Source organism: Neovison vison, chromosome 13, assembly GCF_020171115.1.
Source record: "Neovison vison isolate M4711 chromosome 13, ASM_NN_V1, whole genome shotgun sequence".
Taxonomy (NCBI): domain Eukaryota; kingdom Metazoa; phylum Chordata; class Mammalia; order Carnivora; family Mustelidae; genus Neogale; species Neogale vison.
In genome coordinates, this window is record NC_058103.1 from 72,680,888 (window position 1) to 72,706,158 (window position 25,271).

Consider the following 25,271-nt stretch of genomic DNA (forward strand, 5'->3'; position numbering starts at 1 on the left):
AGTTACGGCCTTTTAGCTGCTTTTGTCTCTCATCTCCTCTCATTTCACCCTCCATGTTGCTACCAGAATGATCCTTCTAAGACCCGTGTATTATAGAGCCTTAAAGCTGCACAAAATCCTACCACAACTCTGGAGGCTGTGCTGGGTGTGGAGCCCCGTGCTAATTTTCCCATGACAGAATGATAAACATGGCCCTATCCCTGCCCTCAGCTATATCTCAGCAGCTGATGAAGACAAAGACTTCATGGTGATGTAAGAAATGATCTCTGGGGTCTTCCATATACACGAGAGATGCCCAACGTCCTAGAGGAAGGAGTTCTTAATTCTGTCTGGGGAATCCGAGAAATTCACAGAGAAGTTCAGGGGAGGAGGAACGGAGGCATTTCACAAGGGCCTGCCTCAAATATCGCAGCAAAGCTGAGGCGTACACACGAGGGTGGGGCCCTGGAGGTGCGGAGGTGGAGAACTTGAAGAGGCTGTGGGAGATCGGCGGCAGACCTTGTGGGAAATGGAAGAAAAAGCCTCTGAGACACATTAAAGTAAGCCAAGGTGGCATTCCAAGCTGAGAGTCAGAAGAGCAGAGGGGAGTGTCAGAGGCAGGAAGGTGAGGCTGAGCTGTTAAGGTTTTCCCTGGCCCTTCCCAGCCTGGATGATGCCAAGGCTTTCATGCTATGACCCCTAAAGCATGGCCCTTGTCTCCCTTTTCTGTCACCAGAGGCCTCCCGATGATTAGATCTGGGACTCTTCTGCTTAGCTCAGAAACACTATGTCATACAAACAAGGGATGAGAGTATAAGAGAGCTCGGGGAATGATTTCAGACATTTGACTTGTAATGACCCTGGGCAAGGTCATCAACTTATCCATAAAACAGAATGAATAATGTGCCTATTTCATGGGGTCAATGTGAGGATTAGATGAGTAACGTGTATAAGCCACCTGGCATATTGCCTGGCCCAGGGAGGGTTTCCGTGACAATGTGCTATTATTACAGCCACAATGAGGGCTCATCGCTAACACAAGACAGAGCCAGGACTAGAACCAACGCTTGGCTTATCCTCTATTCCTCCATCCTCTAACTTCCTTCTGAGGGAGAGGAAGAAAGGATTATTCAGACAACAAGAACCTACAATAAAGTTACCAATGGACAATGACCCAGGCCTGGAGAGTTGAGAGTTAGATACCCTTGGGGCAAGAGATTATAAGGAACTTCACTACTTTCTTTCCTTCTCTTTGCCTTCTGGAGTAATAAAGTATGGGGAGAAGGGAAAATTTAGGCATACAGAAATCTGTAGAACTCTGGGAGACACCAAGGGAACCCACCAACTGGGTTGATTATAATTGTCCTAGAACCTAAGCTTTTAGACATAGGGGAGAAGTGGACATGGGGGCTTCTTTCTACATTACCTGGCTTAGGTTGAGAGGGTAGGAAAATAAACAGGATCACAAGCAAAAAGCTCTCCTCTTAAATAGAGTGCAGAGCCTACAAAGGATAGCTTAACAAGGGACAGGAGGGGGAAGATATTAATTTATATGTTAAAAGGGAAATAGGTATACATGGTAAAAAAATGAAAACATAAACTATGTACAGTGAAAGTTAAATCACTTTTTTACTTACTCTCTATTTTCTCCTTTCAGAGACAAACTCTGGTACCAAATTCTAATTTATCTTTTCAGTGATATTCTATATGTTTACCACATACACACATATACAAAGACTTTTTGTGGCACAAATTTTTACACGTTACTCTCTTGCTTTTTCCACTTAAAGATCTATCTTAGAGATGATACTGTATTGGTAAGTTAAAGCTGCCTGTTTTTGTATTTTTTTTTCTGTTTTTGTTTGTTTGTTTCCCTTGTTAACATTTAATGACCCTCCCTCCACAGGCCTTCAAGCTTCCAGGACCCAGCACTCCACAACCCTAGCCTTAAGAACTTGGCCTTCACGATAACAGGCTGTTTGGGGAGATTTTCCTTTCCCAAAACTTTGTAGTAGCCTAAGTGCACCACATCAGGGATAGGAGCAGGTCTGGGCTTGTTTCTGGCGGCCTTTACCCACTGATGGGTATTACTCACTGATGGAGGGCCGCCATTTGTCAAGGTTGACAGAGGGGCAGAAGCTCTGGTTCTTCTTTAAGTGCTCATGCCTCATACCAGCGTTTCCAGAGTAACCTGAGTGGTATTGGTCGAAGTTGATCATGTGATGATGCATGTCCCCAGCATTACTCTGGCCTCCTCTGGCTTCCAGTGCTTGCTCATGTGGTCGTGGCCCCAGTGGCCCCAAAGTGTCTGGGTCTTCCTCAGTCTGGATGGCATGTGGGCAGCCCAGACAAAGCTAAAACTGCCTCCTTATTATTATTATTTTTAAATTTTTATTTATTTTTTATTTTCTTAAAGATCTTATTTATTTATTTATTTGAGAGAGAGAGCACAGGAGAATGAGAGGGAGAAGTAGACTGCTGATCGGAGAGACCCTCGCCTGGCTCAATCCTAGAACCCTGAAATCACAACCCAAACCAAAGGCAGATGCTCAACCAACTGGGCCACCCAGGTGCCCCTCCTCTTTCTTTTTAATGCCTACAGAGTATTCTATTGAATAGATGTACTATAATATATTCTTTATCAATAGACAGTCACATTGTTTCAGAACTCTTTATTTTATAAATAGAGCTATAGTGAATATCTTTTCTAAAAAAAAGATTTTAATTATTTATTTATTTGAGAAAGAGATAGAGAACCACAATCAAGGAGAGTGGCAGAGAGAGAGGGAGAAGCCGGGAGCCCGACATAGGGCTCAATCCTAGGACCCCGGGATCATGACCTGAGCCAAAGGCAGATGCTTAACTGACTGTGCCACATAGGCACCCTGAGAATATCTTTTTTTTTTAAAGTAATTTCTAGGGGCGCCTGGGTGGCTCAGTGGGTTAAAGCCAGGGAGCCTGCTTCCCCCTCTCTTTCTGCCTGCCTCTCTGCTTACTTGTGATCTCTGTCTTTCAAATAAATAAATAATATATTTGAAACAAAAAACAAAAAAAAATTTAAAAAAAATAAAAGCAATTTCTATGCCCAATATGGGACTTGAACTCATAACCCTGAGATCAAGAGTTGCATGTTCTATTTACTGAGCCAGCCAGGTGCCTTTATAGTGGATATCTTTGTATATGTCTTTCTCTATATACACATATATATATCTATAAGTTAAATGCATAGAAGTAGAACTGTCCTGCTCAAGGAAATGTGCATTTTAATTTTCATATATTAGATGTGACTTTTCCAGTTGTTTCAGATTTTCAGCAGAGGTCCCAAAGATCAAACTAAGTAACAGACCACCAATTTCTGTCATTTAGTGAAAATAAGTACTAATGTAAGTCTTTCATAAAAGTGAGGTGTTGTCATATGAACTTTCAAAAAGCAAGGGGTACCTGTACCAGTTCTCTCTCTCCAGGCTTCACCTCGCCTCTGCCCCCAAGGTACATAAGACAAGGCCAGGAATTCCTGCAGGGGCAAATGTTAGGAGAAGGGTTCTTTAGAGAGTGGGAGAATGGAGAGTTGTCAGTGCTGTGCTCTTTCTCCTTTCCAGGGCTTGTTGCTAGTTTAACCTAAATGAGGGGATTCATAAGAGCTGCTCAGAGAGTTTGTTGTGTTTCCTGTAGAATTTGGGGGATGGAGGGACTAGTGCCCAAGTCACTGCTGTGCGAACATCCTAAGGCCACGATCGGTGCCAAAGCTGCCTCTGTGGACTGCATGGGAGCAGCTGAACCTCCTCCAGCCGTGGGGCAAAGGTGTGTGCTTCCTGTGGCCTGATGCAGGCCCTGTGGAGGAGAGCTGGAATTGCCAAGGAGCCCACCAAGAACAGGCTGGGGATGCTGGCATGGGAAAGGAAGCAGAGGTGAGTGTGTGCGTCACAAATGGTCAGCAGGAAAGTGTGTTGGAGGGGTCAGGCATGCTCAGGTGAATGTTTGTCTCCAACAAACTCCAAAATCATCCCATAAAAGGACAAGCATTTGGATGCTGGCCACCGAAGACCTTATCCAACCTTTGCTTGTCTTGGTCTCCCAGCACCAATTCTCAGGAAGCCAGAGGTCACAGAGTGAGTCAGTAAGAAATCGAGGAAAAGAACAAGAAGGAAATGGTGAAAAGCTGACCAAGATTCCATCCTGAGCTTCAGGTTTCTGAGCCCGAGTCGAGACTGAGCCAGAGGTTGGGGAGAAGGTTTAAGCAGGACGAAATTAATATGAAACTGGACCAAACCTGAGAATAGCTACAGAAGCTGTTGCATCTACCCAAGATTTCATTAGAGTGGAGAGAATGGGGATTCCGCATAGCATGGAAGAAAGTTAGTGTCATGAATAAATATCATGGTTTTTCTTCCCTCCTGCAGCTTGCACCCTACTATGACTAGCACATTCGATAAACCAGTTAGAATAAATATTGCCAAACACCTTCCCATAAATGCTGTACCACCTTCCTCCCAGTACCAGGGTACATGCACCTGTTTTCAGGGAGAGACGCTTTTGATGTTCATATTCTAGGAGTTTGATACTCTAATGAGGCAAAAGACAAAATTTGTTCCCCCAAATCTCCAGTCAATTACTATGGGCTTCCCGATATCACATATTATTTTAATTACTTGTCTGTCCAGCATCCACACCTCAAAAATCTCAAGTTACACACACGTTTTACGTTCTAGTCAGGAATCTAAGTGAAAGATGTAAGGGACTATTACTCTCAAGTGCTAACTTGAGTGACAAAGAAGGTCCATTACAAAAACAAGTATTTTTAACCCAAAGACATTTGGATATCCTTTTAAATCAGTGATTGATGCTACCGTGTAAAGAATTAAAGAGCACAGGTATATTAAAATTATGTTGTCCAAATGTTATTTATTAGTTAATGCAAATTTACTTTGGCTTAACGACTGAAAATTAACTCAGGATCCAGAAACTATAATTTAAGTTGACACATAAGTCATTTGTAGAATCATAAAAATTAATCTCTTTTTAGGAGGACGTTACATATTAACAAGTAACTTAGTTGAACACATAATTTTGCCATTTTATGGATAATAAAGTGATGCTAGTTTATTTGACCAGCACAACTAGTGGAGGAAATTTAGGAAATTCAAATCAATCAAGCTTTTCATGAGAAAAGACTTTCATGGAGTAGAATATTGTGTTAACAGTTTTACATGGTGTAAGTCAGGGAGAAGACATAGAACGGCTTTTAAATCAAAATCATTAAATCAGTTTAATTTGTCCAAAGAGACATCTCGATTAGGAATATTGCATGCTCTTTTCGTGTGCAATTACATAGCCAATATTAAAGTTTTAAAGTTATTTATATTTACTTCCTGTAGTAACCAAAACTTTTAATTAAACCCACAGTCAAAATTTCTTTTTTGTTACAGCTTTACAAAGATAAATTTCCTTAAAGAACTATATACGTAAAGTATAAGAAATAGAAAAGTATTTTTAGAAATCTTTGAATTTCTTTTTCTTCCCATTTGTAGGTGCTTAATTTATTAATGCTATTTCTAAAAGCCAATTATATTTCTGACTTTTTATTTGAAATTATTTCAAGTTTTCAGAAAAATTACAAAACTAGTACAGAATTGACACATACTCTACACCTGCCTTCCCCCGTGTTAACATCTTCCATAACCACAGTACAATGATCACTACTAAGAAACTGTCATTGCTACTATTAATGAAACTATATCACTTATTCAAATTTCACATTTTTCCCTCCCAAGTTCTACTCAGAATCCCTTACTGCGTTTAGTTGCTCTGTCTCCTTAGTGTCCTGCACTCCATAACAAGTCCTCAGTCTTTCTTGGTCTTTCACAACCTTGGTACTTTCGAAGAGCACTGTTCACTGATTTTGTAGAATGCCTATCAGTTTGAGTCTGTCTGAGACTTTCTCGTAAGTAGGCTGAAGTTAATGCTTTTTAGGAAGAATACCATGAAAGTGATGTTGTGCCCTTTTCAGAGCCTCTTCCAGGCGGTATGATGTCAGCATGTCTTGTTACTGGTGATGTTAACCTTGATCACTTGGTTAAGATGGCGTCTGCCAGGGCTCCTGGGCGGCTCAGTTGGTCGCTTTATCAGTTTAGGTCACAGTCTCTAGATCCTGGGTTAGAGCCCCATGTGGCCAGGCTCCCTGCCTGGTGGGGAGTCTGCTTCTCCCTCTGCCCCACCGCTCGATCCTACTCTCACTTACTTTCTCTCTCCAATAAATAAATAATATTAAAAAAAAAAAAGATGGTGTCTGCCAGATTTCTGTACAGTAACAGAGAATATTTTTCCCTTTGTAATTCCTAATGGTCTTGTGTAGAGGTACTTTGAGACCATGCAAATATTCAGTTTTTCTTAGAACTCTTGCGCACTAATTTTAGCATCTAGAAACAGATCATGCCTGCAACAACTTTGCTGTGCTGCTTGCCTACTGATTATTCTGTTTTCTTCACTCCTACATTTATTAATTGCATTTTTCTGTTTTTCTTCCCTTATTTATTAACTTAGTCATTTATTGATATCAATATGGACTCATGGACATTTATTTTGTTCTATGGCTTCTAATCCAATACTATCAACATTTATGTTCTTGCTCAAATTAGTCCAGCTTTTTTTTTTTTTAGCACTTTCTAACTTACTATCCCTGTAAGATATTCCAGACTCATTGTATAATTTCCCCATCCCAGTCCTAGAATCAACCATTTCTCTTGGGAGCCCTGGTTTGCTTGTTTTAGTGGTGTCTTTTATTACCTCTGGATTTTTAATTTTTAATTTTTTTTTATTTGACAGAGGGATACACAGTGAGAGAGAGGAACACAAGCAGTGGGAGTGGGAGAGGAAGAAGCAGGCTTCCTGCCGAGTAGGGAGACTGTGGGATCATGACCGGAGCCCAAGGCAGATGCTTAACGATGACGAAGCCACCCAGGCGCCCCTGGATTTTTAATTTTTGTTAGAAAGCTGGCTCTAGTGGTTGAACTCCCTCTGTCCCCGTATCAGTGAGACCCAGTGATAACCCCACAGCTCACTTTGCAAAGGCTGTTTATTCCGTGTAAATAATCACAAGGACTTCTAGGAGCAGGAAGTCTAGTAGAAATGTCTAGTAGAGATTTCTCCCCCAAGGCCTGTCCACACTGAGGCCTATCTATCTTCTCATTAATGTTAACCACCCCCTCACACACATGCCTCCCAAGGACAGACATTAATTCTGAGACTTTAGAGCCTAAACGAATATTCATAGGCAGAACATTTCCCTGATTGGAGCATCTGTGCCTTAGCCCCAACCCAGGCCAGCCCCAGCTCTTTGTTTTGCAGAACCTGGAGGGCCCTCTGTGTTCACCCTGCTTCCTCCAGAGCACACCTCAAAGCTGCATAAATGATGGGTTTCGGGGCCTTTGACTTTTTCAAATTAAAGTTTCTTATTTGAGGAGCAGGGTCATTCTTTTGCAGAATTTCTATTCTCCGTCAATGAAATGGGGTTGTCCCTCTGAGAATCTATTATTCTCCTACTACCCCCCCCCAAAAAAAAGCCCCCCAAACAAAAAACTATGAATGATTGATGCTGTTTTTCCGGTCACCTCAATATTAACTGAAATGAGAAAATTAGTACCTATATAATGATGCACAAGAGAGATTTCTATGTAACCTTGATAGTCACTTTGGCCATTACACTAAACTAAATCAGAGTTCATAGAAATACTTACCCAGTTCTCCAAAAGCCTAGTGAATATTATCTGAGCGATGATGTTTTTAATAGTTTACATCAAGATTAACCATCTCTGGTCAATGTGACTCCATTGTGGTCTTTCTGTGTGTCCACCTCCTCCCATCACAGCAGTATTGAGCTAGCATACAAGTTTGCAGAAATATTAACAGTCAAGAATATACATTTTATTCATAGAATTAGTTTCTGTCCATAGAATCACAGAAAAGGCCTACAACAGACCAATGAAAGCAAGATACAGTCTTTGCTGAGCTTGTTTCAGTTTACTATAGGATGAAGGAGAATATAGAATGGGAAATTATTTTTAAGACTTTATTTATTTATTTATGAGAGAGACAGAGAGGGTTGGGGGAGGAGCAGAGGGAGAGGGACAGATTCTATGCTGAGTGTGGAGCCCAACACAGGTCTCAGTCCCAGGACTCTTGAGATCATGACCCAAGCTGAAACGAAGGGTCATATGCTTAACCAACTGGGCCACTCATGCACCCCAAAATTTCTCATATTCGTAACATCTCCTGTCTTACACTTCCATTTAATCGGATATTGGTAGCTTTTATTATTGAGACTTTCTATCATGCTTAATCAGTTTATTTTCAACTCTATGATGGGTTATTAATTTTACCAACTTTAACTTCTTTTTTCACCGTTTTAATTTTCCTTATTGTTTTGAAATGACCTATTTTGGACCAACCTTTCTAGCTATAGCCTTTTGGCATGTTAATTTTGCTTGTGATTTAGGTAGAAGTAACCTGTAAATGGTGAGTTTTAGTTATTTATATTAAATCTAGTATATTTGGTATACTTGGTCTTAATCCTTTTGAAGTGTAGCAGGTATCTTTATTGTCTCTTTAGTTATATGGACTCTGTTTTTCCCTTTATCTTTCAATATGGTTTGGAAGACCAAAAATCCCTACTTTAAAATCATATGGGTTCGATATCTTAACATCCTATTAAGCACTCTAAGTCTCTTTTCCTTAAAAAAAACCTGCTCTGCTCTCCTGTATGGAAGAGAAAGGATACTGCTCTTTGTGTGCACTTCTTACTCCCTACTCTAATTTCAAATTCATAATTAAATTTTATATTTCTCACTTTCCCTCCCCTCTTTCATGTTTCTTTTATACTTTCTGTGCTTACTTTATTTCAAATAATCACACTGGTATCAGAAATAACCCTTCCACTGGTATCCTTCTTTAACAATAGTTGGTATCAATAATTATCATGGGTTCATTTTTTTAGTCATTATCCATTCAAACTTCTTTCTCTAATTTTAACCTTAGACACTATATATATTGTAGCTTAGAGCAATCTTAAAAAAAAAAAAAAAAAAGCCCTTGGCTGCCACATTTTTTGAGACTGGGAATGTCTGAAAACCTCTCTCTGGTGCCTCCCCATACAAGTGGCTTGATGTGGCCCATTATTCTTGAGCTGCAGCTTATCCCTTCCATGGAAGATGTCATGGTATTGTTATCTGGCATTGCTTAGTGCAGTGGAAAAAGCCCAGGCTAGACTGATATCTTGCTCTTTGAAAATGACCTACTTTTTCTGCTTGGAAACTTGCAGAATTTTTTTCCCCCATTCTAGTTTAAAATTTTTATGAAACTTTGTCATGGTGTTGCTTTTGTTATTGATTTTGCCTGGGACTTTGGACATACTCTCTGTAATTTTTTCCAAATATGATATGTTTTCTCTGAGTATTGATTTTGATCCTTTTGTTTGTTTTTCCCCCCCACCATTGGAAACCCCTTTTATTTGAAAATTCAGTCTCTAAATTTAACAACTTCTCTTGAATTATTTTCTTACTTTTTCATTCCTTTTCAATTTGGAATATTGTAATTATGGGTAAGGGGAGAGGGGGCAAATGATTTTTTAATAGAAAGAAACTACAGAGAATGACAATTGTCAAATAGGGAGGCCTTATTTTAATGAGTACCAGCTGACACCTGTTTGGCTCAATCTGGAATGACATGGGCAGCTGGGCCATTTAATCTGTTTTTCAAACAGGGCAGAGGATTTATAGGTTTCTCCTTCCGTGAAGGTGGTAAACAACTGTAGCTAAACAGGGAGCAGGTAGAATCTGTTGCAGATCTCCCTGCTCCACAGTCTTTGAGAAATTCTTCATTAAACCCGCAAAATGCATCAGATATAATTAGAAGACAATGGTGGGTAAATTCTTGACATGATGAAACTACCCAAAGAGGACTCTGAAAGTTCAGCCCAGTGTTTAAAGTAGAGTGTGCAAAGAACAGCAAATACAGGTGTGAGTCAGGTCATGTCATGTCATTGCCATGGCACTTGTGGGGAGAGGGAGATGTTCATCAGTGGGGATTATCCTGATTGTTTTCATTGTTTCATGGGTCACATGATTGTGACCTGGGATATCTATCCACCAGCAACAGGATCTTACCTACCTATGTGGGGTTCAGGTCAAGTCCTAGATCTTAATCCTGGACTAGTGATCTTTTCAGATCCTAGAGGCCCTGGCTGGTGGCTGAGCCAGACTGGAGGGGTAAAGAATGGTGGGAGGGCTGGCCACATGCTTCCGTGGACTGGCAGGGTGGAGATGTAGGAGGTAAAATGGGAATGGTTGAGACTGGGCAGGGACTGACAGAAGCACTGACTGACCAGCCAGAAGGGGCTGGGTAACAGAAGCCTTGGGGAGCACCAGGGCCGGTTTTATGAGTGTGGAAAGACTTACCCCACCTTTCCCCTATTTTATCTCCCTATTAGAGTTGTTTGACAAATGTCTTTAATAAGTATATGTTTTTTCTATGTTTAGACTTCAGATCTGGCTTTTCTTCTGTGATCAGTCAGCAGACTGGGGGTAACGAAACCAGATACTATATTTCTTGTAGGAATCTTCTTGAGGATGTTGTCAATGACATATCTTTTTCCATTGGTTAGAGTCATATGATAAATTCTTTTAAAGAATAGTATGACTTCAGAGAAAGTACCAGCCCCTGATGGTCCTATTTACTTTGTATTTAAGGATGCTCCCAGCATATGAATTTGTTCGTACTTTGCAAACCCCAAATTCACCAAGTTTCTCTTTCTTATTATCCAAGATCCTCTCATTGGAAGTACAGAAAATGTAGAAATAATTTGAGCCCAATGAACTATGGAGCCTTGGATTTCTATTTCCCATTACTTTCCTGTGGACATGATATCTTAGATGATACTGCTACATTTCTATTCATTGGAAATGCATTTAACAAAACTACAGTTACTTTCATCAGGAAAAGTGGTTTGCTAAGTTCATCTTTGAGTACTTACAATTCTAAGGTCCCCACTTGCCACTAAATTATTTGAATTCAATATTTTTTCAAAAAGATTTTTTTCATTGATTTGAGAGAGAGACAGAGAGAGCATGAGTGTGGGGAGGAGGTTGCGTCTCTATCCCAGGACCTTAGAAATCATGACCTGAGCCGAAGGTAGATGCTCAACTGACTGACACACCTAGTTACCCCTTGAATTCAGTCTTTTCTAAAATGGACTTCCACCCTCCTAGGAGGCTTTTTGCATACTCCACAATATTACTTCTCTGCTGTATCACACACTGCTGGTGAACTGATTTGATGGGAAAAATTATTTTGACATCTCATCCTTAATCAGAACATCAAAATTCCTCCTAACCATGAAAAGTATATCTTAGTCACTTGTGTCCTACCCTTGTACACTCACCACATTTTCTCCTCTAGATCCACAGTGAAAGTGGGAAATTGAAGGTACAGGAAGGAGGCTGGGACTGCACATTAGAAATTCATTTACCACATCAGTCTGAGATACAAGTTCCCTCCTGTCCAGAGACTCAGGGACCATTGGGTGTCTCCACTGTTGACCTAAGGGGACTATTCTAGAACCAGGAAAGTACAGCATGATTTTATTTTATTTTAAAAACAAAAACAAAAACCAAACATCAGCACATTCTGAGATGTCACTAACATTTATGGGAGCACTTGCCCCAATTCCCAAGGAATTCTGCTATACTGCTTTAAGATAATCTTCGAAGGTGAAATGTCATATAATTCTGGGTTTCTAGCAAGCAACAGCTAAAACTACCCAGGGAACAGAGGTCCCCTGGGAAGTGGGAGAGAATGAGAAAAGCTGGGAGGTAGGGGAAGGAAGCAGAAGGAAACCAAGCTCAGCAAGCTTCAGTTTGCTTCTGTCGTCAGTGAGTTCACCATCACCATCCTCTCCAGGAGTGAGTGGAAGAGACAGTGCAGCAAAGATATGTCCAAATGCCAGTCAAGTGACATCTCAAAGTGCAAATCAGAATTCAGTTAGTCCTCATCATTTAGTGTCGTATGGTATTCTCTGAGATTAGACTGATCTTTGATGAAGTTGTCCCCATTTCTACATCAGTCTCCAAGTACTCTTTCCATGCTCAAAACTTGTGGAAGGACACAAGCCCTTCCTTAAGTTCTGAGTGGCTTAAAAGTGTCTGAAAAGTACATGTACAGCTCTTTCCTTTTGAAGACAGGACATTAGAGATTACTTAGCTCAGACCAACATTGGATAGATTAAAAGACTGAGACACAAAGAAGTTCAATAACTTGCCCAAGGTCACTACTTATTAAGTGTAGAACCACTGATCTTGGTACTATACCAACTGTCTCCAACATATTCCATACCTTACTTTTTTTTTTTTTTAAAGATTTTATTTATTTATTTGACAGAGATCACAAGTAGGCAGAGCAGCAGGCAGAGGCAAAGGGAGAAGCAGGCTCCCCACCGAGCAGAGAGCCCGATGCGGGGCTCAATCCCAGGACCCTGAGATCATGACCCAAGCCAAAGGCAGAGGCCCAACCCACTGAGCCACCCAGGCGCATACCTTACTTTTTAAACTCAGGTTAAAACTTGGACCACTACACATCTTCTAGCTACCTGGCAACTTTTGAAGACTCTTCTAATGTTTGGAGAATTTCCAACCATTGAGTCCACACCCCTCCAACCCCAAGTCTCTAGCCCCAAAATGATATCCCTGCAGCCCCCACACTAGAACACAGGCATATGCTCTGCCAATCAGAGGACCCCACACAAGATTTCATGGGAGAAGTAAATGAAATAAGCACTGAGCATATTCTTCATGTTGCCACTACTGTGGCTATAGAGACTGCTAGCTTCCAGAAACTGTGTTGGTCTCAAGGTAGGGCTCCTGACAACAGAACAGCCCTGCAACTGGATGGGATTCCTTGTAAGCAGGAAAAGCCTGCTAGTCCCCTTCAGTCACAGTATAGTCTCATCTTAGTAATTAACTGGTTCAGCCCAATATAACAATAAAAATTCTGGAATCTATTCCAAGTGAAAACTTCTTCCCTTTCCAGGTTGAGTCAGCTTCACCCCAGAAACACCTCTCAGGGGAGAGTCTATAAAACCTTCCCGTGTCATCCTCCACACCCCCCCATCCTGTCTTGGCTTCCCAGATGTCAGTGTCAGCATTAGCTTGGAAGTCACATGTTGAAGGTGGGAGGGCTTCCATCAGTCCCATTGATCTCTGAGTGATTCTGTGGAGAAGAACTACTCTCTGTCTCTAATTGGCTTTTCCATAAAAGAGAAATAAACTTCTATCTTATTAAGTCCAGGGTCAGCAACCCTTTTCTGTAAAGGGCCAGAGAGTAAATATTTAGGTTTTGCAGGCTATGTGGTCTCTGCTACAGCCCCTCAACTCTAACATAGTGGTGTGAAAGCAGCCATTGATGCTACGTAAATACATGAGCACGGCCACATTCCATAAATATCTATAGAAAACAGGGAGAGGTTGGATTTGGCCTGTGGGTGGTAGGATGTTGACCCTGGTGTCAAAGGACTGCAGTTTTGGAGTTTATTCATTATAGCAGAATACTACATTAATTAATTTACTTTTCATATTAAATCTTCTATCAACATTACCCAGTGAGGTGCCAAACACAAAGTAGATACTCAATGATGAGGGACTGGAGTCTAGAAACATAGAGGCTGGAGTTTTAACAACCCTATGTAACAGAAGATCATGTTTCAGGCATGGACATGGCCAAGAACTCAATCTGAGCTCCTTGCATAAAGCTAGGAGCCATAGAGGGTTGTCTCATTCAGAAAACAAGGATAAGAAAAACCCTCCATTGGCTCTTCATTGTCCTCAAGACTGGTTCCAGCATCCCTGGCTTAACATTGAGGGATCTCTTGCTCTGGCCTTCGCTCTTAACTGTATCTTTATTTCCTACCGGTCTTTTTTCACTGTGTCTGAGCCCCAGAGATACCAAAGCAAGTTCCATAAATGTCTGATGATTTCACAAATGATGGTTCCTCTGTCAAGAATGCCATTTCTCTGAAATCTTGCCATTTGTGATGACGTGGATGAAACTAGAGGGTATTATGCTTAGCGAAATAAGTCAATCAGAGAAAGACAATTATCATATGATCTCCCTGATATGAGGAAGTTGAGAGGCAACATGGGAGGCTTGGGGGGGGGGTAGGAAAGAATAAATGAAACAAGATGGGATCAGGAGGGAGACTAACCATAAGAGACTCTTAATCTCACAAAACTGAGGGTTGCTGGGGGGGAGGCGGGTAGGAAGAGGGTGGTGGGGTTATGGACATTGGGGAAGGTATGTGCTATGAAGTGTATAAATCTGGCGATTCACAGACCTGTACCCCTGGGGCTAATAATACATTATATGTTAATAAAAAATAAAAAATTATAAAGAAAGTAAAAAGAATGCCATTTCTCGGTCTTGTTTCCCTGGCTGAAGGCTGGCACATTTTAGCTTCCAGCTCTTCTTGTCCCACCTGGACTAAGAAGTGGTACTCCTCTTACGTGCTTAGCCTCCAAACCCAGTTTACTCCTCAGTTACAGCACCAACCATGCTCTGATGTGCCAAGATATCTGTTTACCTCCTATATTGGGTGCACACTGAGGTCAGGGACTAGTTTGTATTCCATTTCCCCAAACCTCATGGTAGTACTTGGTACTTACTTGGTTCTCAATAGAAACTAAATGGTAATGGCTCTGTGAATTAATAAGAATCCAGGCCCTAATGAATACAACTACCTGTGTTGAAAAATTGTCTTACTCTTATTTATGGATGTTCCATTTAAAAGCACTACTAATTAGGCACATCTGGGTATCTCAGTGGGTTAAGCATCCAATTCTTGATTTCAACTCAGGACATGATCTCAGGGTCGTGAGTTGGGCTCTGTGCTAGGCATGAAGCCTGCTTAAGATTCTCTATCTCCCTCTGTCCCTCCTCCTGCTCATTTTCTTTCTCTCTCTCTCTCTCAAAAAAAAAAAAATCAAAAATCAAAGTAAATAAAAGCACTACTAACTAAAAGTGATACAATGAGTTTGAATTTTTAGTAGCTGGTAAAGAATGTACATTTCTTTTGCCCTTGAAGCCAAACCATCATCAGCTTTACCTTAGCCCAGAACAGCAGAAGCACTTGGGTTTGCCCAGCATAAAGCAAAGTGGAAACACTCAGTTCTTAAGACAATTTAGGTTCTGCTGATGTAACCTGAATCCTCTAAAAAATATACAACTATATGACCCAGATTTCCCAGAAAAGTTCTGCTTCAAGTGTTTGTTCCATTTTCTCAACAATTAAGTATATATTTTTGAATGATATGTTTCTATTTTGTTTAAGAAAATGTGAGCATTGTTAAATATCTAATTTCAGCCCCAAATGGTATGTTAGGTTCATGATAAGCAGCCTTATATTTAACCAGGCATCTGACCTGAAAACATTTTAAAATGTATCCCTATTGAAAGAATTTAGAAATGTCACAGCACCTACAATTTTTAAAAGTTGGTATCTTCATTTGACTACATGTAAGATTTAGCTGCAATTGTTAAAGTTATACTAGTAAAAGTGAGTAAAATGCCTTCCTTAAACATGGGACTTGTCAACCAGCTATGCATTTTGACTGATCTGGCACAAACTGGGCTAGTCTTTTGTCTCTGATCCCAAATCATAATGGAATATTTGACTTCACTTCTTGCAAGAAGGACAAGAAGAGGCTTAAGATAGAGGTATCTTTACCCCCAAATGTGTGACCACAGTATTCCCAGTGTTCATCTGATAGGAGCCCCAGGTCAGGATAGGAAGGTGGGGGCTATTTGGAGAGGGGGAGATTGTGGCTCCTGTTCATTTTGCTGGCTGCTGTGGGGGTTGTGATGGCTCGCCCCCAGGAAGAGTCAGCCGCAGAAGAGAAGGAAGCAAAGAGAGCCTCTGATTAGGACCTGCAGCTAGGGTAAGCCATTCAGGAACAGAACTGAAGTTTGGGGACATTCCCACCCTCCCCTTTTCCTTTCACACATACCCTCACTTCCTCTTCCTGGAGCCATCCAGCCTGTGAACCTCCCTACCTGTTGTGGAGCAGTTGTCACCCTCAGTGCCAAACACATGTTTGGCAGGGTGAGGTGTAAGATGGACAGGTGGAGAAGCCCTGGAGCTCAGACTCAGACAGGCCTTCACCACACCCTCCACAACCCCTTTGGGGTGGAGGGAGATGAGATGGCTGTTTGGAGCAGGTAGGTCCTAAAGGAAACAGGTCCTTATCTGAAGAGATAGCAGGATGGATGAAGGATAGACATTTATTTATTTATTTATTTATAAATAAAAGATTTTTCTCTTTAAGAGAGAGAGCAAGAGAGTGTGCACATGAGTGGGGGGAGGGACAGAGGGAGAAGGAGATGCCGACTCCCTCCTGAGCAGGGAACCCAGTGCAGAACTCTATACCAGGACCCTGGGATCATGACCTGAACTGAAGGCAGAGGCTTAACAATTGAGCCACCTAGGCACCCCCAAAAACCCTATTCTTTATCTATCTATTTATTTATGTATTTATTTGACAGAGATCACAAGTAGTTGGAGAGACAGGCAGAGAGAGAGGAGGAAGCAGGCTCCCTGCTGAGCAGAAAGCCCATTACGGGGTTTGATCCCAGGACCCTGAGATCATGACCTGAGCTGAAGGCAGAGCTTTAACCCAATGAGCCACCCAGGCACCCCAGAAACCCTATTCTTAACCTACTCTAACTTCAACCTTTACAGCAAAATCTCCAATAGAACAGAACTGTTAGTAATTGAACTGTACAAAATTGTATATACCACTTAAGAACAAATAGGATATTTTATTTTAAAATAATCCATAAGTACATCTCAGAGTTTTATAAAATAGCTTATAAATGTGATGGCTTATAAACTTACCTGAGCTAATCTGCCCCCACAGACTCACAGTTATTATTTATCACTTTCTCCCAAAGTGAAATATAAGAAGTATTCCGGGCCATTAGTTAAGATGTATAAACAATTGATAACAGTCCTGTCTTATGGAGTTTCCCTTAAATACCATATAAACATGATGTGACCGGAACAAAGACACAGAGGAATTTCTTTTTGGTCAGTTGTTCCTAATGATGTATCGTAAGTATTAAACCAATCAATTCACTCTTTTTCCATATCTACTTTCTACAGTTTACAGGGCAAACACAAAAGCAAGTCCATACATCCAAGATCCTAAACCATGCAACTTTTTTTTTTTTTAGAGATTTGCAGACAGAGATCACAAGTAGGCAGAGAGGCAGGCAGAGAGAGAGGAGGAAGCAAGCTCCCAGCTAAGCAGAGAGCCCAATGCGGGGCTCGATCCCGGGACCCTGGGACCATGACCTGAACCAAAGGCAGAGGCTTGAACCCACTGAGCCACCCAGGCGCCCCATAACCTTTAAGAATGATTTACCATCTTCATCTTTAGGGATTTTGATTTCAAAGTCAGTTGTCTCAGAGCCCTGGATCTGAGATCCAATATAAACCAACAGAATCAACATTTGCAGCCATGCAATATCACGATAAACTACCAGGTTGATACACAGCTATTCTTCTGCTCTGGGAGGATGGCTTTGGCTTCTTTACAGACTCTTTGGAGCAACATTTAAAGATTCTATTTGTTTGTTTGTTTGTTTGTTTAAGTAGACTCCATGACCAACACAGAGCCCAACATGGGGCTCTAACTCACGACCCTGAGATCTAGACCTGACTGGGATCAAGAGTCCAATGCTTAACCAACTGAGCCACCCAGACGCCCCAGCATTTATAGATCATAATGCCACATGTAGACAACATGAATCCTTGATGTATATTCTGAACTTAGTCAGGATGGATGATTTTCCTTAGGTGGGTAACCAGCTCCTGGAATTCTCTTTCAGAGCCAGATTTCCTAGCTGCAAATGGGTACTAAAAAGTCCCAACAGAAAGATGGAGGGAAAAAGGTGACTCCAACTGCAATGCCAAAGAATAAAGTGCCACCACTTTTGTCCACCAATCCGTAAGTAACAACAACAACAACAACAAAGTATGACTACCAGAGTTTTGTAAGTGGGTCCACTCCAGGCATCTGCATATCCTTTGGTATTAACTTTTAAGTTGTAAAGTACAGCTCCCATACAGAGGAGAATCCCAAACAAAAATGTACAGCAAACACAATGAATAATCAAGATCAGTACTCAGATAGCCACCACCCAGGTCAATAAACAGACATCGCCAACACCCCAAAAGCCCATGACTCTTCCCTCCTAAACAGTATGCACCCTTTTTCCCCATTACCACTCCTTTGGTATTCTGACTGCCATGGCAGCCACTGCCTTGCTTCTCCTTCTATTTCTACCATCCAAGCACTTGGTAAGCCCCTAGACACTATGGTTTCATTTTTGCATATTTTCTTTTACCTTCACATACATGGAATCATCTAATACGTATTCTTTTGTGACTGGCTAATTGGACTCAGTGTTACATTTGAGAAAATACAGAGGCCCTGTGACTGTACATTCTTTCCTTGTTCAAGAACTGTGCATGTTCATCTCATTTCTTTTTAGTCTGTGGAATATGGTATTATATGGCTAGACCACCATTGGTTTACACATTCTACTGTTGATGGACATGGGGTCATTTCAGTTTAGGCCTGTTACAAACGAAGTTACAGAAGTTCTCACATTTCTGTTGTTTATGTACTTAGAAGTGAAATTGCTGCTCCATATGGAATGTTCTGTGTTGGGGGACAATGCCATACTGTTTCCTGTGGTAGTGGAATCAATTTAAATTGGCCCAGATGTGTATTTGCTAGTTGCTCTGCCAACACTTGATATAGTCGGGTTTTTCTTTTATCTGTGTTTTTTATTTGAATTTTCCTGATAACCGATGTGGCTGAGCCTCTTCATATGTTTGTGGGTCATTTGGAAATCCTGTTTGTAAAGTGTTTAGATCTTTTGCCCATTTTCTTTTGAGTTGGTTGTTGATTGCATTTTCTCCTCCTCAGTGGCTTACTTTTTTACCCTCTAACTAGTGTCTTTTGATAAAAAGAAGTTCTTAACTTTTTTTTTTTAAGATTTTATTTATTTATTTATTTGACAGACAGAGATCACAAGTAGGCAGAGAGGCAGGCAGAGAGAGAGGAGGAAGCAGGCTCCCTGCTGAGCAGAGAGCCCAATGTGGGTCCCAGGACGCTGAGATCATGACCTGAGCTGAAGGCAGAGGCTTTAACCCACTGAGCCACCCAGGCGCCCCTTAACTTTCTCTTTTTAAAGATTTTATTTATTTACTTGGCAGACAGAGATCACAAGTAGGCAGAGAGGCAGGCAGAGAGAGAGAGGAGGAAGCAGGCTCCCCACGGAACAGAGAGCCCGATGTGGGGCTCAATCTCAAGACCCCGGGATCATGACCCAAGCCGAAGGCAGAGGTTTTAACCCACTGAGCCACCCAGGCGCCCCAGAAGTTCTTAACTTTTAATGTATTACTCTTTTCTGTATGGCTGGTATTCTTCTACCCCATTAAAGGAATCTTTCCCTACCAGAAGATCATGAACATACTATCCTATGTTATATGCTTGAAGCTTTATTTGGCTTTGGTCTAGTTGTCCTGGGGAACCCTGATTTAAAACCCAAATTTAAAACCCTGACTTAAAATCCAGAAGGAATGTGGATCTTACTCCTCTCCTCCCAGAATGTTCCTGGGCTCCTTATGCAAATGTGCTCACTTTTTGGGCCCCAGCAACCTGCACATTCTACATATCAGTGTTTTCTCACATATATCCAACTAAGTCAACTCTCTCTCACTGTCTTACTCTTTCCTCTCCTCTTCCCCCACAAACTTTTCCCAACTCCTGGAGATTTACTTGTATTTCTCCAGCAGCAACCTGCCTTCCTCTTATGGAGCAGTCTGTCTCCTCTTTGTTTCAGAGTTCTGCACATCCACCCTTTACCCTCTCACTACAGCAGTGGCCCCACAGCCCAGCAACAAGATCCTTCCTTCCTGAGAGACCAAGGAGAGGAGCTTTAAGTTCTACAGTTCCACTGTTTGGGACCTCACTTGGCTGTACCGTCCAATCCCAGGACCCAGAGTTTATTTTATCTCTAACCTTTTTAAAATCACAGGAAGAGAAGGTTCCTTTTCCCTTTCCTGAGGTCAGGGGGCATTCTCACCACTGGTCTGTGCTGGCCCCACTGTTCTTTTACTTATTTACTTACTTCTTTTTGTACTCCCTCCACTCCCATGTACCTCCCCATTCTAACAGACTCAATTTATAGCTCTTGATCTGTGTACATTCTTATTAAAATCTGTATCATCACATTCCATGCGTAACATTTTATTGCATGGATGATCCTGTGATACAGATTTCACTCTGCTTCTCACTCTGCTCAGCACCATGTGTTCATATGTGACCGGGCAACATCTCTGCAACTCGTTGCATTTCATTCTATTTCACTGCAAGAACCATAGCTTCTCCATGTGCTGCCGTATGGGGCGGAAAAGTCAAGATAGAGCCGGGACAGCTTGTGTTAAAAACAATGAGATATTCAAATTTCTGTGTAATTCTGGAAAAGCAAGGAGGCTGGCCTAAAGGAAGCAGACTCATCCGTCATTATCTAAAAAGCCTAGTATGAACAAGACCAGTTGGACAAGCAGTCTTAGAAGAATCTTGACTTCCCAGGGCTCCTGCATGGCACTGTCCTTACCTTTCCTTCAGTCTAACTCCAAAGAGTCCTGAGTACTTAAGGGAATCACAAAAATGAAGTTAAAATAATGAAGTTTTAAAATAATATGATAATAAACAGATAAACAGATAAATAAATGGAAGTGTAGTATGTGTGAACACAAGCCCTCCCGAGAGCTGGTACCTGCTGTTCCCATGGCAGTGGAAGTCAAGGCCTTTGGCTTCTGCAGAAATAAGAGATGGCATGAATGATTCTGACAGCAGAGCTCAGATGGGCATGCTTCACATCTGTGCCAACATCTGTGGTCACAAGCAGTGGTGGCACCAGCAGGAGTTTCATCTTCAGACAGCCTTGGCAGGGCCAGCAGTTCTCCCCATGTCACGGAGGAGAGAGGAATGTTTCCTACCACAGGATAGTCACAGAAGGAGCTAATCACTTCTTTCCTTCCCTAGTGGGTTCTAAACACCTGAGAACTATATGGGAGGAGACAGACAGAATCAAAGCCAAGGTCATCTTCACACTCTTAGTGCTGATTTGGAGAACAAGCTCTCTACCACCTCCTTTCTGAACTGAAGGCAACTGACAGAGTAGAGCTGACCTGATGTACACAGCAAGTTTCAGGTGAAACATCCCCCCTCCGCCCCAGAGCAGAAACCTGGATGAATAGAGCAGAAGCCTGCCCTGATTGCTACAGACTAGAGATATCACTTGAACCTACCATATCTTAGTGCAGGTGGCCCAAGGGAAGGGAGAAGGGCACACTACTTGCTTATGTAAGCAACCATCAGTTTAGCTCTTCCTCAGGAGAGGTAATAAGGAAGTGGAGTGAAGGGTGGCTGTTTCCTCACCAGCCCTTTTGAAAGGGCTAAACTATACAGAGTGTCCTCTACTATGGGCAGAAGCAAGAATGTGTAGAAAAGATAAGAAAGGTCCCACTTGCAAAAGTTTGTGATGCCCATGGAGCTCCTTGGGAGCTGGTGGGACAAAGCCAAAGAAATAATGATTTGTGACGCTTGTTATGACCCTTCTTCTACACATAGATATACGGATACCTTGGAAATCCCAATCCATATTTTGGAGGTCCTCCTGAAGGGATTCTAATATTGTAAATTCTGATGCCCCCCCCCCCAGGTGGATGTGGGATTTCCCACTTCTTGCTTTCAGAAATGACTCATAACCATGGAGACCAAATGCTTCATGGCTGGGATCCTGGGGTCTTGAGATACCAACCAGGGGAAAGGAGATGAAACCTCTTTGCCTAGTTGGATCCCTGGGATGGACCCCTGAGGTCCTAAAACATCAGGCAGAGAGATCCTACCCATTTCCTTTGTGAGCTGCCTAGGGGCTGGCACGATTTACATTCTCTTGAGAAGGATCGTCTTTCTTGGAAGCTCATCTGGAAAGTAACATATATGGACACTAGCTTGTTTCCAGAACAACAGAGGAAATCCATGGCAGATATCATCTCCTCCTTTCCCCAGAGCCCTAGGAAAAATGTCCTTGGAACAGGACTGAAATTCACAGAATAGGCGATTGGGCAGGCAGTGGAGCCCAGGATAATGGCCACATTGTAGAGCAAGTGCAGAAATGGCCAATTTCTGAGACAGAAGAGGAAAAAAAAATGAGAGGGCAATGGGCATGGAGGCTGGATGGAGGCTGTGACTGGGAAAAAAAAACTCTTGACAAGCCTACTGAGTAAGTAGAGAGCAGCAAGGATCTGCCCAGTAAATTCCTAAATGCCCAAAGGGCAGGAAAATAAAACTTCAGCATTCGCATTGATAATGAAAAAAATCCTGCAGGGGTGCAGGAAAAGGGGATGCCTTTGGGAAGGAGGGAACCATTATAGCAGCTCTAGGACAGAGATAGGAGAGTCTGAGCTTATTGGATGCTTTTGGATTGTCTTTAAAACTGCAGAAAAGGGAGAAGATGGTTCTCAGAAGGAGGTGACCAGCAGGGGTGGGAGAGGGTAAGATCCCCAGGGGATATGGAAGGGGTCCCCAGGGGAGGAAAGATACATCTATTCCACTGATGCTTCCAGGGAAGAATAGAGGCAAATGACAGTACACCTTGGACAGAGACAGATAGGGAAAGGTGACAGATAGCATCTTATTGTCACCATTCTCTCTGTGAGGTAAGCAACAAGATCATTGCTTAGAGTGAACCAAGACCATTGTGACCCAGAGGTTAGAGGATTGGGAAACACCGAGTGAGTCTCACAGAAACCCAGAGAGGAGGGTGTGGGGGTTATCAATCCAAGTCTTTATGTGACAGCTGAGGACACTGAGGCCCAGAGAGGTAAAAACAATCGCAGAAAGGGACTCTCAGCAGACAGCCCATTCCTAATCCAGGATTATTTCTATGGCTCCCAGGTGGGAAAGTAGGCAGGGAGACAACCCTGAATCTCAGCTGAACCTCCTCCTAGAGTCACCAGCCTTCCGAGGGATGAGCTCTTGGCCAACTTCCTGGACCACTGGGCAGATGTTTACCTGCCCACCCCCCAACTCCTGAGGCAAAAAACTCTTCTCCTGCTTCTCGGGATGCTCTAGTGCTGGTGACAAAGATGGAGGAAGGACCTCCAGGAGATGGGGACAGTGGAGGAAATGGACTACAGAGGCAGCATTTGTAGGCAAAGCTGCTGCTTGTATGTGCCAGCCTCACAGGAACCCAAGGTTAAGAGCTTCAAAACAAGTTTGTGGCTAATTTAAAAACAAAACAAAACAAAACAACAACAACAAAAAACCACAAAACCAAATAGATTTCATCTCAGTAACTGCTCAGCAGCAACTCTGCCCCATAACCTGACATGCCCTACAATAGAGCTGTCTTAGAATTCTGTTTGTCAACTAGTGCCTGGACCTGTGAGACCTAGAAGCCCAGACTTTGTTCTCCTATGCAATCACCATCTAGTTCCCAGGGCAAAATATGGTATCTCCACCTAGAACAACCTCTAGGCCTGGTGGGGGACATCAGAGCCTCAAGCCTCAAGCCAACCACCACAGTGTTCCCCTGATGATGTAGCTGGTGCCTGGAGAGCTGAGGAAGGGCAAAGTCGCCTCCCAGTCCTCTGGTTGCCCTGACCCCAGGGAAGGAGGACAGAAACTGAGGTCTTGGCCCATGCGCTAATGAACTCTGACCTCTGGCTCTGCTGACTTGGCTGGAGACCCAGCATACCCTCCACCCCCGGATCCCACCTCCCAGGCCCCTCAAGGGATACAGTGGGGCCCTTCCCACCCTCCTGATCCCAGCTCCTGGACTGTGTAACTGCAGACACAGTGAGAGGAAGGGCCCATGGACAGCATGCGGCCCATGCGGCAAACAGTCCTGAATCCTCACCATGAGGCTAGAGGCCACCGGTATGCCCTTTGGTGCCAACTCCATAGCCACAGATGTGCCAAGACGTGTCTCCCACTCCGCCCCTAGGAACAATATCTGAGCAGGATCTGGAGGAATCCCCAGAAGGCAGAGGCAACGTCTGTCCATGCTCTCTTGACCCAGAGAGAGGAGCTTCTGTGCCAGGTCCAGAAACTGTACTGAAAGGCCCTGAGGCCGGATCCTTGCTGTACCATGAACTGGCTGACCTTGGTCTCCATTTCGTCCCCTGGCACATGGAGTGTAGACACTGCACGACATATACACGGGTGTCCTGTTGGGACACTGAGAGCCTGTGCTGCCCCCTGGTGTGAATTTAATTCTATTCTATTCTATTCTATTCTATTCTATTCTATTCTATTCTATTCTTTAATTTCCTCCCTGGTGTGAATTTTAAAAAGAACTCTCCACTGAGCTGGTACAACCCCACAGAAGCCTGACTTGGTGAATACAAATGTTAAGCCTCCAGGGTCGGCAAGCCGAGCACAGGCTGGATTTCAGCCTTGACTTGTCTCTGGATTCATGTGGGCACTGAATGAGACAAAGGCAACGAGCGTAACTATAAATGTGGACAGGATGGAGTGCAAGGCTGTGTACATTTGAATTTTATTTTCACACTGGATCAATATTCACTTCCCCTACCTCACACTGCACTGCCCTTTCCAAGCTCCTCACTGACTGTTTGAGGGGCGTGGACAGCAGCAGTGGCAATCAGCACCACAGAACTTTCCCTGTGAGGAGACAGACAGGTGTGACCAGGTGGAAGGTAGGTGCAACTGAGAAGCCAGATGCTTCTAGAAAATGGGCTTCCTAGTGCTGAGGAGGCAGAGCTGAGGCATAAGGAGAGAAGGGAGAGTGCAGACGGTGCTGGGGGCTCTGGGCAAGTTGGACCTGGGCAGGTGCTGCCACAGTCTCCCCTGCTGGGAAAACCCAGGACTTGCTGGACCTGTCACTAGGGCAGAGATGAGCCAGCAGCTAGATCTCTGGAGGATAGACCCAGGAGCTTGGAGCCAGCTGGGTACAAGGTTGGAGCAGCTCCGACAAAGGCCACTCCCATAGGAGTCACCTGAGTTCCAAATAGAAATCTAGAGCAGGAACAGGAACTGATTGCTGACTAACACAGGAAAAGATGAAGAACAAGAGGGAGGAGAAAGTTGGAGAGCAGGGGAGGGACAGAGGAGCTTCCTCTGGCTTTGCTGGAGGGGTTCAACACTCTG

General features: G+C 42.9%; 1 long non-coding RNA gene across 1 annotated transcript in view; it reads left to right on the forward strand.

Moving 5' to 3' along the window:
* Positions 1 to 18,023, forward strand: part of LOC122894213 — a 136,666-nt gene extending 118,643 nt beyond the window's left edge. The window contains exon 3 of the long non-coding RNA XR_006381750.1: positions 17,905 to 18,023. This is a non-coding gene — a long non-coding RNA (uncharacterized LOC122894213). The remainder of the gene's footprint in view (positions 1 to 17,904) is intronic.
* The last annotated feature ends 7,248 nt before the right edge of the window (positions 18,024 to 25,271 follow it).